The 15,827-nt window shown below is 41.6% G+C and overlaps 1 protein-coding gene across 1 annotated transcript in view; it reads right to left on the bottom strand.

Moving 5' to 3' along the window:
• AVEN (apoptosis and caspase activation inhibitor) overlaps positions 1-15,827 on the bottom strand; it is a 189,796-nt gene that overhangs the window by 29,155 nt on the left and 144,814 nt on the right. The window lies entirely within an intron of this gene.

Below are 15,827 nucleotides of genomic sequence, written 5' to 3'. Positions count from 1 at the left end.
GCTCACGCCTGTAATCCTAACACTTTGGGGAGGCCAAGGCAGGCGGATCAGAGGTCAGGAGATCGAGACCATCCTGGCTAACACAGTGAAACCCCATCTCTACTAAAAATACAAAAAAATTAGCCAGGCGTGGTGGAGGTTGCCTGTAGTCCCAGCTACTCGGGAGGCTGAGGCAGAAGAATGGTGTGAATCCAGGAGGCGGAGCTTGCACTGAGCCGAGATCGTGCCACTGCACTCCAATCTGGGTGACAGAGCAAGGCTCCAAAAAAAAAAAATTATTATTAATCATAATAGAATGCTGTTTTAATTGCTTTTAAAGCTCTCCCTTTTCCACATAACTTTTTCCTAACTTGTATATCCTTAGATGCCAATTGCTAGATGTTATCTATGTGATTAAAAGGTGCCATCTGGAAATTAAAGTTTGGGCTACCTTCTGGATATCGATTCTATAGCATAGCAAGATTCCAGAATGTTCTTTTATTGAAAGTATGTTTTCATCTTTAACTTTCCTCTAGTGCTCAGTGTCATAGCTCCTTCATACCCATCTGTAGGTGTCTGGATTCTACCACTGGTGGGCACGCTCTCTGAATTCAAACGAGCTTACTCTCTAGTATGACAATGTATTTTTTAAATCAGACTTGGGTTGATTTTTCGATCTTTGAAGCTTAACCTACTATTTTTTTCATTGTTGGTCTGCAATGGTTTATATTTTCTACTTCAGAGATACTTTTTGAACAACTCAGACACCGTTTTCAATGCAACTATATTTTCCTTTTTTTTTTTTTTTTAAAGAGACAGGTCCCCACTCTGTCACCCAGTATGAAGTGCAGTGGTGCAGTCATAGTTCACTGCAGCCTCAATCTCCCAGGCTCAAGTAATCCTGCCACCTTAGCCTCCTGAATAGCTGGGACTACAGGTATTCACCACCATGTCCAGCTAATTTTTTTTATTTTTTGAAGAGATGAGGTCTCCCTATGTTGCCCAGAGTGGTCTCGAATTCCTGGCTCAAGTGATCCTCCCATCTCAGCCTCCCAAAGTGCTGGAATTACAGGCAGGAGCCACCGCACCCGGCCCAGTCATAACTATTTCTTAACTGAATCGCTGTAGTTGTATTCTAACTGGTTTACCTGCCTCCAGTATAGTATTCTGAAGGCCCCACCAACTCCACCAGATAAACAGAACAAGCCATTTCTGTATTATATTCAAAACGATCTTTGAAAAATGCAAATCTGATCCTGCCAGACTCACAGTTAAACCTCTCTATAATTGCCCTCCACTAATTTTAGATAAGGTATAATAACTTTTATATCCAGCCAAGATGGAGGCCAGGGATCCAATGTATCCTCCTACCTGAAACAGTCAAAAAGTGTGGCTCCTAATTCATGCCTCTTAATGCATAAGGCATTGGGTAGAGAATTCCTGAGGCATTGGGTAGAGAGTTCAAAAGCGTCTTCCTGTAGTAGAGAATAATTAACTCTACACAAAAGATTGCTCTGGTCTCACCTAACAAGTATTAAAAGCAAGACCTAAAAACATTAAACTGTTTCCAAGTAACTTAACTGTACCCCATAATAAAAACTACATAGTATTTATAGGAATACAAAATTATGACTGCACTCAACAAGGTAAAAGCAATTTCTGATATGCCATCAAAAATTACATGGCATGCACAGAAGCAGGAAAATAATGGCCCCCTAAAGAGGAGAATGAATGGATTGATTTCAATCTGCATACTATTATTTTAATAAGTAGAAGGACTTATACTTCTTAATAATAATAAGGCTTTTAATACAATTGTGTACGTAAATACAAAAGTTATTGATAGGGCTTTCAGGAAATAGGTGATTCATGTAAATTTTCTTCTCCCTTTAGTAGACATTTAAGTAGCAGTAATTCCATGAGAGCAGGGACTTTGGGTAACATTCTGTATCGCTAGCTTCTAGTCTGACACACAGTAGGCACTTCACACACATTTGTGTAAAAGTGGATGAGCGTGTTATGACTGGAATTTGCATGTTGGACCTGTGTTTCAGCAGATCAATAGATCAACAACTACAACAAATAGTTCCAAAATAAATTTTATCCTTGGACCAAGTAATTCCAATTTTAGGAATCAATCAAAATAATGCCAGAACTGACACAGATATGAAATTAGCAGAAAAGGACATTATGGCTTGTTAGCATAGCTTACATCACCCAGTACAATCTGGCCCCCATCGAATTCTCCGGGCCTCAGTTCTCTCCCTTATACTCTATACTTCAACTCTACCAAATTTTAGTTCTTCAAAAATGCCATGTTCTTTTTTGCATTCATGTTAATTATCTCTCCTGGTTATAATACTCATCCATCCAGTGGTGTGCAAGAAAACTATCTGGGGGCTGGGAGACAGTTCTCATTTGATGTGTTTAACAATATCCATAGTGTAAGCACACCCACCATGGCCAATTTCAATCTATCAAAAATTTAGCCACTAACTTGCAAAGTTCCTGAATTTTTAACAATCAGCTCTGAAGCTGGTATAAGCCTGTATCCATCCCTCTCATCATCTGCCCGGAGCCTCATCATTCATCCTCAAGTCTCAAGTTAAACATCAGTTCCTCTAAGAAGCCTTTTAAGATCCTTCAAATCTGTTCAATGTTCCTCCTCTGTACTCCTATAAAATACACTGTACTCACACCATCATAGCACTTACGATCCTCTATTGTTATTACCTGACATTTAAACCCCAAAAGGTACATATTGTGCCCACCCTATTCATTAATCTATCTGCAGAACATTAGCATAATAGCATGCAATGACACTCAAAAATCAGCTGAATGAGTAGGAAAAAGGAACAGACTTCCAGTAAGTGCGACAACATAGATGAATCTCCAATGCCTTATGCGACATGAAAGAAGCCAGACATAAAAGGCTACATACTATAGGGTCTCATTACATAACATTCTGAAAACGACAAAATCCACAAATCTATAGTTGCCAGGAAATGACTGCCAAGGTACATAGGGAACTTTCTGGGATGATGAAAATGTTCTATGTGTTGGTGGTGGTCACAGGCTGCTTACATCTGTAAAAACTGTATACCTAAAAAGGGTAAATTTTGCTCAACATTAATTATACCTCAATAAACATTATTTATTTATTTATTTATTTATTTAGAGATGCAGTCACGCTGTATCGCCCAGGCAGGAGTGCAGTGGCATGATCTTGGCTCACTGCAACCTCTGCCTCCCAGGTACAAGCAATTCTCCTGCCTCAGCCTCCACCATGCCCAGCTAATTTTTGTATTTTTAGTACAGACAGGGTTTCACCATGTTGGTCAGGCTGGTCTCAAACTCCTGACCTCAGGTGATCCGCCTGCCTCAGCCTCCCAAAGTGCTAGGATTACAGGCATGAGCCACCACGCCCGGTCATGAATTTATTTTTTAAACAACAGCTGCCAGGCCTGGTGGCTCATGCCTATAATCCCAGCACTTTGGGAGGCTGAGGCAGGAGGATTGCTTGAGGCCAAAAGTTCAAGATCAGTCTGGGCAACATAAGAAAACCTTATCTTTACCAAAAATAAAAAAAACTATATATGCAAGCATGATGGTGTGCACCTGTAGTCTTAGCTACTTGAGAGGCTGAGGTAGGAGGATGGTTTGAGCCAAGGAGTTTTAGGTTAAAGCAAGTTATGATTGTGCCACTGCACTCCAGCCTGGGTGACAGAGACTCTGTCCCTAAAAAAGCAAAACAAAAAAACAGCTGAATGGGCCGGGCACGGTGGCTCACGCCTGTAATCCCAACACTTTGGGAGGCCGAGGTGGGCAGATTACGAGGTCAGGAGATCGAGATCATCCTGGCTAACACGGTGAAACCTCATTTCTACTAAAAATACAAAAAATTAGCCAGGCGCCAGGCACGGTGGCGCAACCCTGTAATCCCAGCACTTTGGGAGGCCGAGACGGGCGGATCACGAGGTCAGGAGATCGAGACCATCCTGGCTAACACGGTGAAACCCTGTCTCTACTGAAAAATACGAACTAGCCAGGCGAGGTGGCGGGCGCCTGTAGTCCCAGCTACTTGGGAGGCTGAGGCAGGAGAATGGCGTAAACCCCAGAGGCGGAGCTTGCAGTGAGCTGAGATCTGGCCACTGCACCCCAGCCTGTGTGACAGAGCGAGATTCCGTCTCAAAAAAAAAAAAAAAAAAAAATTAGCCAGGCATGGTGGCGGGCACCCATAGTCCCAGCTACTCGGGAGGCTGAGGCAGAAGACTGGTATGAACCCAGGAGGCGGAGCTTGCAGTGAGCCAAGATCGCACCACAGTACTCCAGCCTGAACCACAGTGCCAGACTCCATCTCAAAAACAAAACCAAAACAAAACAAAAAATAGCTGAGTGACTCAGTCAATGCTAAGGAGATAATGATGAGTAAAAAAATAGCCTAAGCTCTTAACCAACTTACAACACATTGGCTGGGGAGGACTAGAGATTAGATCAACATACTATATGTGTTTCCTAGGGCAGCCTTTATAAAGGACCCCAAAGTGAGTGGCTTAAAACAACAGAAACTTATTCTCTCAGTTCTGGAGGTTAGAAGTCTGAAATGAACGTGCTGACAAGGCCATGCTGTCTCTGACGGCTCTAAGGGGAGGAACTTCCTCGCATCTGGCCTTGCCAGTAATCCCTGACGTTCCAGCTTGTAGTTGCATCACTCCAATCTCTGCTTCTGTGGTCCCACAGCCTTCTTCCCTCTGTGTCTCTGTCCAAATTTCTCTCTCCTTTTGACATCAGTCATTGAATTAAGACACACCCTAATCTTGTGTGACCTCAACTTCACTTGATCACATCTGCCAAGACCATATTGACGAATAATGTCACATTCACAAGGACTGAAGTTTAGGGTTTGAACATATCTTTTAGGAGGGCACAATTCAAACCACAACACACAAAAATGGCTATGAAACAAGACGAAAATATAACAAATACTACAGAAAGACATATAAAGTGCTGGGTTCAGAAGTCCCAGAGGGACTAAGAGAGGAATTCATGGTATCCCAAAATAGTATTTGAAATGATCCTGAAGCAGAGTATGATTTGGGTGACAAGATATAAAGGAGAAGAGTAGGACATTTGGAGGAAAGGGGGGAAATGTTATAATATTGTAAGACAGGGGTAGGAAATGGTGATGATACCAGGAAGGAGTCCAATTTGATAACAGAGTCCAATTCGTTCTAAGTGTGATATACTGGAAAGGTAAGTGGGGACCTGGTAGCAGGTGGTCAAATGCCTAAATAAGGACTCTGTACTTCATTCAGCAGACTTTTGGGGACCACTGAGGGAATCACTGTGGTAAAACCTGCCCCCTTTGCTCACCTCTGCCCCTACGACACAGTTAAGAGGCTCATAGAGCGTTGACAGGACACTTTTTTTTTTTTTTGAGATGGAGTTTTACTCTTGTTGCCCTGGCTGGAGTGCAATGGCATGATCTCGGCTCACTGCAACCTCCGCCTCCCAGGTTCAAGCAATACTCCTGCCTCAGCCTTCCAAGTAGCTGGGATTACAGGCGTGCACCACCACACCTGGCTAATTTTGTATTTTTAGCAGAGACAGGGTTTCTCCATGTTGAGGCTGGTCTTGAACTCCCGACCTCAGGTCATCCACCCGCCTCAGCCTCCCAAAGTGCTGGGATTACAGGCGTGAGCCACCGCGCCCAGCAGCAGGACACTTTCAAGTACAGTTCTTTGAACTGTTCACATCACCCAAGTAGCAATTACTGATGTTCAAACTGAATTTTCCTCATTGATCCAGCTACTATATGGTAGAACTAGAAATAGCTGGAGGGTCCTCAAAAGATTTTGCTGTTGTGTTTAATCTAGTTTGTTCATCTGCTGAAATAGTTTTCTCTTGAAAATGCAACATTGATTCAAAGTGTTTACATTTATTTGCTTCAGGGAAAGCCCCCCCCTCCACCCTTTTTTTTTTTTTTTTTGAGACGGAGTGTTGCTCTCTCATCAGACTGAACTTGCAGTGGTACCATTTCAGCTCACCGCAACCTCTGCCTCCCAGGTTCAAGCAATTCTCCCGCCTCACCCACCCAAGTAGCTGGACCTACAGGTGCACACCACCACGCCCAGATAATTTTTGTATTTTTAGTAGATACAGGGTTTCACCATGTTGGCCAGGATGGTCTCGATCTCTTGACCTCGTGATCTGCTGGCCTTGGCCTCCCAAAGTGCTGGGATGACAGGAGTGAGCCACCGCGCCCAGCCAGGGAAAGGCTTTTCTATCCTTAACTTGCAAGCTAGCATACAAAACTTAGATTTCTGACTAGCAGAAAAACCATTCTCTTAGGTAATTCTTCTTTCCAAAAGTATGTTCCAGAGGTCGCACCAATTCATTCTTTTAGATTAAAAGCTAAGGATCCTCAAATCCCAGTTTGGTTATTTTTTTACACACAAGTATAAAGTCATGTGCAAAGAAGGAAACACAACAGAGAATCTAACTTACAGCAATTCAATGGAAATTCACAGTAAGAACGCCAAGGTCATAATTATCACACGTATTCTTGTCCTAGTGTCTACATCTGTATTTATGAATCACCTTTTTTTTTTTTTTCCTTTTCTTCTCTCTAAGCCCTTTTCTAGGATACTGCAATTATAGCTGTTCTATTGGAAATGAGTCCTTGAAACTCTTTGGAATCTAGAAGGTCACCTCTCTCACAAAGCCACATTATGTCTAAATGTTCTCAGCTGTGTGAGAGTACAGTCACTCTACTTAGTGCGGGAAAGTGGACAAAGTTTTGGGACAACAATTTGTCTTTTTTGAGACAAAGTCATTTTCTGGCACCCAGACTGGAGTGCAGTGGCATGATCACAGCTTACTGCAGCCTCAACCCCCCAGGCTCAAGCAGTCCTCCCACCTCAGCCTCCCAAACAACTGAGACTACAGGCATCAGTCACCATGCCCAGCTGATTTTGGTAGTTTTTGTAGAGACATGGTTTTGTCATGTTGCCCAGGCTGGTTCAAACTCCTGGGCTCAAGAACTCTGCCCACCTCAGCCTCCCAAAGTGCTAGGATTATAGGTGTGAGCCATCATGTCTGGTCAATTGCATAATTTTTAAACACACACACACAAAAAAACTGATCACATAGCAAAATAGGTCAAGTAAAATATCATTGGTGCTGTATTATTTTCAACCACACAATAATTACCTTAAGTTCTAAAACTTGACATTTATCTATAAGTGACAAGTTTAAATCAAATTTAATTTAAAGTCTTATTCTATTTCATAAATAGCAATGCCCAGACAACTATTAACTGCCAACGAACAGTTTTTCAAGTTTTCTTCAGTAGTAACCTTGAGACGTATCTTCTACCTTTCCTTCAGAGATTCCTTGGTCTGGGGCTAGAAAGAAGGAAATGTCTATACAACACCCTTGACGCGTAACTCCATCTTAGAAAAAGACTCTACCTTACGTTGGCCGGGCACAGTGGCTCACGCCTGTAATCCCAGCACTTTGGGAGGCCGAGGTGGGCAGATCACGAGGTCGGGAGATTGAGACCATCCTGGCTAACACGGTGAAACCCCACCTCTACTAAAAATACAAAAAAATTAGCCGGGCGTGGTGACAGGCGCCTGTAGTCCCAGCTACTCGGGAGGCTGAGGCAGGAGAATGGCATGAACCTGGGAGGCGGAACTTGAAGTGAGCCAAGACTGCACCACTGCACTCCAGCCTGGGTGACAGTGAAACTCGAAAAGAAAAGAAAAGAAAAAAAAAAGGAAAGAAAAGAAAAGAAAAGAAAAGAAGAGAAGAGAAGAAAAGAGAAAAGAAAAGAAAAGAGAAAAAGACTACCTTACCTTTCAAAAGGCATCACGCCAACAAGGACTAGATAGTCACACACTAGAAGTCCACACACAATTAAATACAGACACATGCACACACACGCACACATGTTTTATCTATTTGCCCTTTGATGGACACTCACATTGTCTCCATATCTTGGCTCTTGTGAATAATACTGAAATGAACATAGAGTACAGATATCTTTACAAGATGGCAATTTCAATTTCATGTCCTTTTGGTACATATCCAGAAGAGAGATTACTAGGTCATATGGCAGTTCTATTTTTAGTTTACTTAGGAATCTCCATACTGTTTCCATAATGGCTATACCAATCCACATTCCCACCAACAGTGTACCAGGGTTCCCTTTTGTCCACACCTCACCAACATTTACATCTTGTCCTTTTTATAACAGCCATCCTAATGAACATGAGGTGGTATCTCGTAGTGGTTTTGTGTTTCCCCGATGATTGGTGATGTTGAACACCTTTTCATATATCTGTTGACCATTTTTATGTGTTTTTTGGAGAAATGTCTATTCAGGTCCTTTGTCTACTTTTTAAACAGATTTTTTTTCTGCAACTGAGCTATAGTAGTTAAAAACGTAACCCCTTATCAGGTATGTAGTCTGTGAATATTTTTTCCTAGCCCATAGGTTGCCTTTCCATTTTGTTGACTGGTTTTTTGTTTTGTTTGTTTTACTGTGCAGAAGCCTAATTTGAGGTAGTTCATGTATTTATCTTTGCTTTTTAGCTTGAACTTTTGGTGTGATATCCAGAAAGTCATTGCCAAGGCCATCTATAAACACAGGATATTTTCCATTTATTTGTGTCTTCTTTATTTCAACAATGTTTTACTGTACAAATTTTTCACCTCCTTCAAATTTAGTCCTAAGTGTTCTATTTTTGTTGATGCTATCATCAACAAAAATAAAACAGCAAGTGAGATTCATTCCTGGTATACAAGGCTAGTTTAACATACACAAAATCAATGTGACACATCACATTAACAGAAAGATTAAAAACCTTATGATCATCTCAATGGATGCAGACAACACCTTTGACAAAGTTAAATATCCTTTCTCGAAAAAAAATTTTAACAGTTTAAGCACACAAGGAAAGTTCCTCAACATAATAAAGGTTACTCATGAAAAACATACAACTAACATCATAATCAACAGGAAACAAATGAAAAATATTCCACGAAGATCCAGTAGAAGGCAGGGATGCCCATTTCTATTCAACACAGTACTAGAAGTACTAGCAAAGGCAATCAAACAAGAAATAAAAGGCATCCAAATCAGAAAGGAAGAAGCATAATGATCTCTATCTGGAGACGACATGATTTTATATGTAGAAAACCCCAAAGATTCCACACAAAAGTTACCTGTTAGAATAAATGAACTCAGTAAAGTTGCAATATACAAAATCAACACACAAAAATCAGTGCATTCCTATACACAAATAAAAAGACCTAGTTGAAAAAGAAATCAAGACAACAATCCCATTTTTGATACCATAAAAAATTCTTAGGAATAAATTCTATAGGCCTGGAGCGCTGGCTCAAGCCTGTAATCCCAGCACTTTGGGAGGCCGAGACGGGCGGATCACGAGGTCAGGAGATCAAGACCATCCTGGCTAACACGGTGAAACTCCGTCTCTACTAAAAAATACAAAAAACTAGCCGGGCAAGGTGGCGGGTGCCTGCAGTCCCAGCTACTCGGGAGGCTGAGTCAGGAGAATGGCGTAAACCCAGGAGGCGGAGCTTGCAGTGAGCTGAGATCCGGCCACTGCACTCCAGCCTGGGCCACAGAGCGAGATTCCGTCTTGAAAAAAAAAAAAAAGGAATAAATTCTATAGCTTAATTAAACTAATTAATTTATCCCTTAATCCTATGTGTTTAGCAGTCTCTCCTATGGCGTGATGATCAATTTGCCCTCCACCCTTCACAACTGCTAAAGCAAATGCCATCTACTGGAGCACTTATTCTTTTGGCCACCAGGATCTGAATCCCCTTCCTAATCCTTAGCATCCCTCACCTTGTGAAACAGAGCCCCTCTCCTACTATCAAAGCAGAAAATTCTAGAGACTTCTTTTCTAGCATCTTTTGCTCTAGACATCGGCACACAAATGAGGCCACGTTGATCAAAAACACTCATCTGCAGTATTTGAATCAAAAATAGGGATGAGAATGAGGGATTATGGAGAATTCATTCTTAGTGTTAGGTGTTGGCAGCTACAAACAGTTTATAAAAGGACAGAGGCAGCAGCAGTGTCCACTGCCCAGTGACAGTAACACTGATGTGGATGGCACAAATTGCAGTGTTCATGTGTGTAGCAACAGCAGGTCCTCAGTCAGCTCTGCAATGTGAGGCCCTATACTAGCCTTCTGGTTTTTGAACGCAGTCCTTAGGCGCTCCCAGAAAGGTTGTGAGCTGCCCAAAATACTCTTAATAAATTCCTTCTCTGCTTAAATTTGCCTAAGTCCGCTTCTGCAGCTTGCAACTAAGACCCTGATTGATACAGCATCTTGGTCTCCTTAGACTAATTTTACATGTTTTGGCATTACATAATCTCATTAACTCCAAGTTTCCTCAAAGCACACATGGGATCCTAGTAAGGAGATGTGTTTAGGAAAAATATAATAATATTAACACTTCGCATTGTACAGATCTTAACTGACTCTAAAAAGAATGAAAAATAGAAAACATGGTATATATAAAAGAACATGCTTGTTTACATATGCATATATATTGTATATGTGTATATACAGTCATGCATCACATAACAATGGGGATACACTTTGAGAAATGCATAATTAGGGCCGGGCGTGGTGGCTCAAGCCTGTAATCCCAGCACTTTGGGAGGCCGAGACGGGCGGATCACGAGGTCAGGAGATCGAGACCACCCTGGCTAACACGGTGAAACCCCGTCTCTACTAAAAAATACAAAAAACTAGCCGGGTGAGGTGGCGGGCGCCTGTAGTCCCAGCTACTCAGGAAGCTGAGGCAGGAGAATGGCGGGAACCCGGGAGGCGGAGCTTGCAGTGAGCTGAGATCCGGCCACTGCACTCCAGCCCCGGCGACAGAGTGAGACTCCATCTCAAAAAAAAAAAAGAGAAATGCATCATTAGGTGATCTGTCATTGTGCAAACATCAGAGAGTGTACTAACAAACCAAGATGGCATGGCCTACCTATGCTATCTCGTATAGCCTGTTGTTTCTAGGCTACAAGCCTGCACAGCATGTTACTGTACTGAATACTGCAGGCAACTATAACACAGTGATAAGTATTTGTGTTTCCAAACATATCTAAACATAGAACAGGCACAGTAAAAGTATGGTATTATAATTTTTTGGGACCACTGTTATATATGTGGTCCGTCATGGACCAAAACATCATTATGCAGTGCATGACTGTATATGCATATATATGAACGCATATTTGTAGGTCAGGTGCAGTAGCTCACACCTGTAATCCCAGCACTTTGGGAGGCCAAGGCAGGAGTACTGCTTAAAGCCAGGAATTTGAGACCAACCTGGGCACTGCAGTGATACCCTGTCTCTACAAAATATTTAAAAATTAGCCAGGCATGATGGTACACACCTATAGTCCCAACTGCTTGGAAGACTGAGGCAGGAGAATCACTTGAGCCCAGGAATTCAAAACTGCAGTGAGCTATGATCATGCCACTGCACTGAAGCCTAGGCTACAGAGTAAGACTGTTTTTTTGTTTTGTTTTGTTTTGTTTTGTTTTGTTTTGAGATGGAGTTTTGCTTCTGTCATCCAGGCTGGAGTGGTGTGATCTTGGCTCACTGCAACCTCTGCCTCCTGGGTTCAAGCGATTCTCCTGCCTCAGCCTCCCAAGTAGCTGGGATGACAGGTACCTGCCACCAAGCCTGGCTAAATTTTTGTATTTTTAGTAGAGATGGGGTTTCGCCATGTTGGCCAGGCTGGTCTTCAACTCCTGACCTCAGGTGATCCACCTGCCTTGGCCTCCCAAAATGCTGCGATTACAGGTGTGAGCCACCGTGCCCAGCCGAGACTATGTTTCATTCACATATATATATATATATATATATATATATATACACACACATACACACACGCACACACGCATATGCACATGCACGCACACACACATATATATCTGTTGTTCTTTATAATGAAGTTTGGTTATATTTAATTTTTTATATATATATATTATATATATATATATATTTTTTTTTTTTTTAGACAGAGTCTCACTCTGTTGCCCAGGCTGGACTGCAGTGGTGTGATCTACGCTCACTGAAAGCTCCACCTCCCGGGTTCACACCATTCTTCTGCCAGAGCCTCCCACGTAGCTGGGACTACAGGCGCCTGCCACTACACCCGGCTAACTTTTTGTATTTTTAGTACAGACAGGGTTTCACCATGTTATCCAGGATGGTCTCAATCTCCTGACCTCGTGATCTGCCCGCCTTGGTCTCCCAAAGTGCTGGGATTACAGGCTTGAGCCACCGTGCCTGGCCTATTTAATTATATTTTTAAAATATGTTAAAAGATAACTACTTTTGGCTGGGTGCGGTAGCTCATGCGTGTAATCCCAGCACTTTGGGAGGCCGAGGCTGGTGGATCACCTCAGGTCAGGAGTTCGAGATCAGTCAGGCCAACACGGTGAAACCTTGTCTCTACTAAAAATAAAAAAATTAGCCAGGTGTGGTGGCACACGTCTGTAATCCCAGTTACTCAGGAGGCTGAGACAGGAGAATCACTCGAACCTGGGAGATGGAGGTTGCAGTGAGCTGAGATTGCGACAGCGAGACTCCATCTCCCCGCCCCCCCCAAAAAAAACAAAAACTACTTTTGTTTCCAACTAATTAGGTGTTTAATTAGGTGTTGAAACAAAAAAACAAAACGAAAAACCCACAGGCTTTGGGGTCAGAAAAAACTGAGTTTAAACTGCTGTTCACTACTTACTTGCTGTGAAACCTTGGAGAAGTTTCTTAAATTATCTAAGCCACAATTCTCTCATTGGAAAAATAATAATAATAACACCCATTCTATAAGGCTATCTGTAGGGTGAGAGATACTATACATAAAACAGCTCACCCAGTATCTGACATGTATTAGATGCTCCATCAACTTTGAGAGTCCAGCCCTCACAATCTGCCTCTCTCTCAATGCCAAACCAATCTTCTCCAGGGATTATTTTCTTCCAAAGGAAGATAAAATTGGCTGGATGCCGGGGTTCACACCTGGAATCCCAGCATTTTGGGAGGCCGAGGCGGGCCTGTTGCTTGAGCTCAGGAGTTTACATCAGCCTGGGAAACATGGCGAAACCCCTTCTCTACAAAAAAAAAAATACAAAAAATTAGCCAGGAGTGCTGGCATGCGCCTGTGGTCCCAGAGGGAGGCTGAAGTGGGAGGTTTGCTTGAGTTCCAGAGGTGGAGGTTGCAGTGAGCCAACACCGTGCCACTGCACTCCAGCCTGGATGACAAAGTGAGACCTTCTTTCGGAAAAAAAAAAAAAAAAAAAGGTAACATTCGCTCCCACCCACCCACCCAATTCAACCAAATGCACGGACACTAGTGAAACACCATGCATCTTATGTTTAGTGCACCTCTTACCTACTGTCTTTCCTATATTTCTAGGATACTGTCCTTCTTCTATTTCTAGATTTTCTCAGTACCTCCCATAAATGAATTGCTGTCCATATAGCCATGAAGGCATACATTAAGTTGTTAAATTGCATTTTATTAACATCATTGCCCTAACAAAAACAAAAGGTCAAGCATAAAGCTACTTGGTTACCTAAGAACAGGTCTATGTTTCTCCCCACTTACTGATCAGAACTGGAGTGAAATGTGTGTACATGTGCTTCTGTGTGTGTGGAATGGGTGGAGGGAGGGAGGGGTAGGGAAGGCAAACACCAAAGAGGAAGTGAGACATGCACCAATAGGACCCAGAAGCCCTCCATACCAATGTATTACACAAAATACTAGAGGGGCTTCAGAGATTAACTGGTTCAACCACCTTGTTTTAGAGATATAAAACGTGAGAAGCACCTTTTAAAATACTGAATGATATGCCACTGTACGTAGATGTCACAAGTTGTTCATCCATTGATTTATCTATGGACACGAGTTTGCTTTCACCTTTTGGCTATTGTGAATAACGCTGCTATAAAGTTGGATGTACAAATATTTGTTCCAGTCCCTGCTTTCAATTCTTTGGGTTATATAAGTGAAATTCTCGAATTACATAATTCTATTTTTAATTTTTATTGAACTTTGAAGATATTATGCTAAGTGAATACACCAGTCACAAGAACAGTCAAATGCTGTATGATTCTGCTTCTATGAGTTGCCTAGAGTAGTCAGACTCATAGAGACAGAAAGTAGGATGGTGATTGCCAGGGGTTGGGGAGAGAAGACAATGGCAAGTTATTGTTTAATAAGTACAGAATTTCAGTTTAGGAAAATGAAAAAAACTCTGGATATGGATGATGATGGTTGCATAGCAGTGTGAATACACCTAATACCACTCAACTGTACACTTAAAGATGATTAAAGTGGTAAATATTATGTATATTTTACCACAATTTTTAAAATGTATCTATTTTTTAAAAAGGGGGTTGGGGGGAAAGAGGGTGTACACAAATTGGTCAACAGACTTTCCAATGTCAAACAATGAGTGGTAGAACAAGGATTACAACCAAGTTCTTCTACTTGATGGCCCACAGCTTTTTCTACCAAGCCATGAATGAGAAGAAAAATAATTATAGATTTGGAATGCCTCCTCATATAAGCAACTGGACCGTATCTTGTCCAATATGATAATACCCCAAATATCAGCGGGATAGACCCTGCTTGCCCAATTCCAGTTGTTTTCTAACACCTACTAGGCACCAAGTTAACTGGGCCTCTCGTTACAGACAAGACCTCAAATGATGGCACAGAGAGGCTGTCCCCTTTCCTCCCTCTCAGGCATTGCTATGTCTTAAGGGCAGGAAACTAAGGTCAACTATGTTTTGCTCTGGGAATTTCAAGGAGTATCTCAGAGGAAAGGCTGGGGTATCAACATCAGTCATTTTGCTTCCACATGGGATTATGCTTTTTAAATGAGACATTGTTTCTAAGGGACATTGCCAGCCTTCTGTTCCATGTTTTTCACCAGTGTAAAAAATTTTTGTTTCTAAGTCAGCTCATCAGGAAGGAAGGAAATGTAGCTTTATTTTAGGCCAGACTGTTGCAAAGTATTCATAATGTATCACAGCCTTAGAAGCTGGATTTCATGTTGCTATCTGCCTTTTATTCCCCTCACCTCTCCCTTCTGACAACTGTAGACAAGTTAAAATTCAGCAGTATGTAAGAATCAGAGAACAGAGGTTGTTTCTCTAAAGTCCTAATAAACCTTGAAAACAATAAAGCACTAGAAATACCCCTGCTGTCCTAATCCACAAAATTCCCAGCACTATTAAAAAAAAAAAAAAAAAAAAAAAAAAAAAAAAAAAAAAAAAACCTCTGTATGGAGTAAAGATTTAAACATAAAAAAGTTAAAAGTGCTAGAAGAAAAAATGGGTACAATGTATTATCTTGTATAATCTTGGAGGGAAGAAGACCTTTATAAACACAATACAAAATGCATCTAACTACATAAAAATGTGAAGCATCTCTATGTCCAAAAATTTAGGAAAGTCAAAAGACAAATGACAATGCAGGAGAAATATTTGCAACACATCAGATAAAAGGCTATTTTCATTTACATTGTACACTTTACAGCTCACTTACTTAAAAATTTGTACTGTGATAAAATATACATAAAACTTACCATTTTAGTCCCTTTTAAGTATACAGTCCAGTGGCATTAAGTACATTCACATTACTGTGTAAGCATCACCACCATCTGTCCCCAAAACTCATTTATCATCCCAAACTAAAACTCCTCACGCATTACCCATAACTCCCCATTCTCTCTCACCCCGAACCCTGGCAACTACCATTCTATTTTCTGTCTCT

The sequence above is a fragment of the Trachypithecus francoisi genome, unplaced genomic scaffold (genome assembly GCF_009764315.1).
Source record: "Trachypithecus francoisi isolate TF-2019V2 unplaced genomic scaffold, Tfra_2.0 Lachesis_group3, whole genome shotgun sequence".
Lineage (NCBI taxonomy): Eukaryota > Metazoa > Chordata > Mammalia > Primates > Cercopithecidae > Trachypithecus > Trachypithecus francoisi.
The sequence above is the reverse complement of the archived record's forward strand: the minus strand, read 5'-3'. Positions and strand labels throughout refer to the sequence as shown.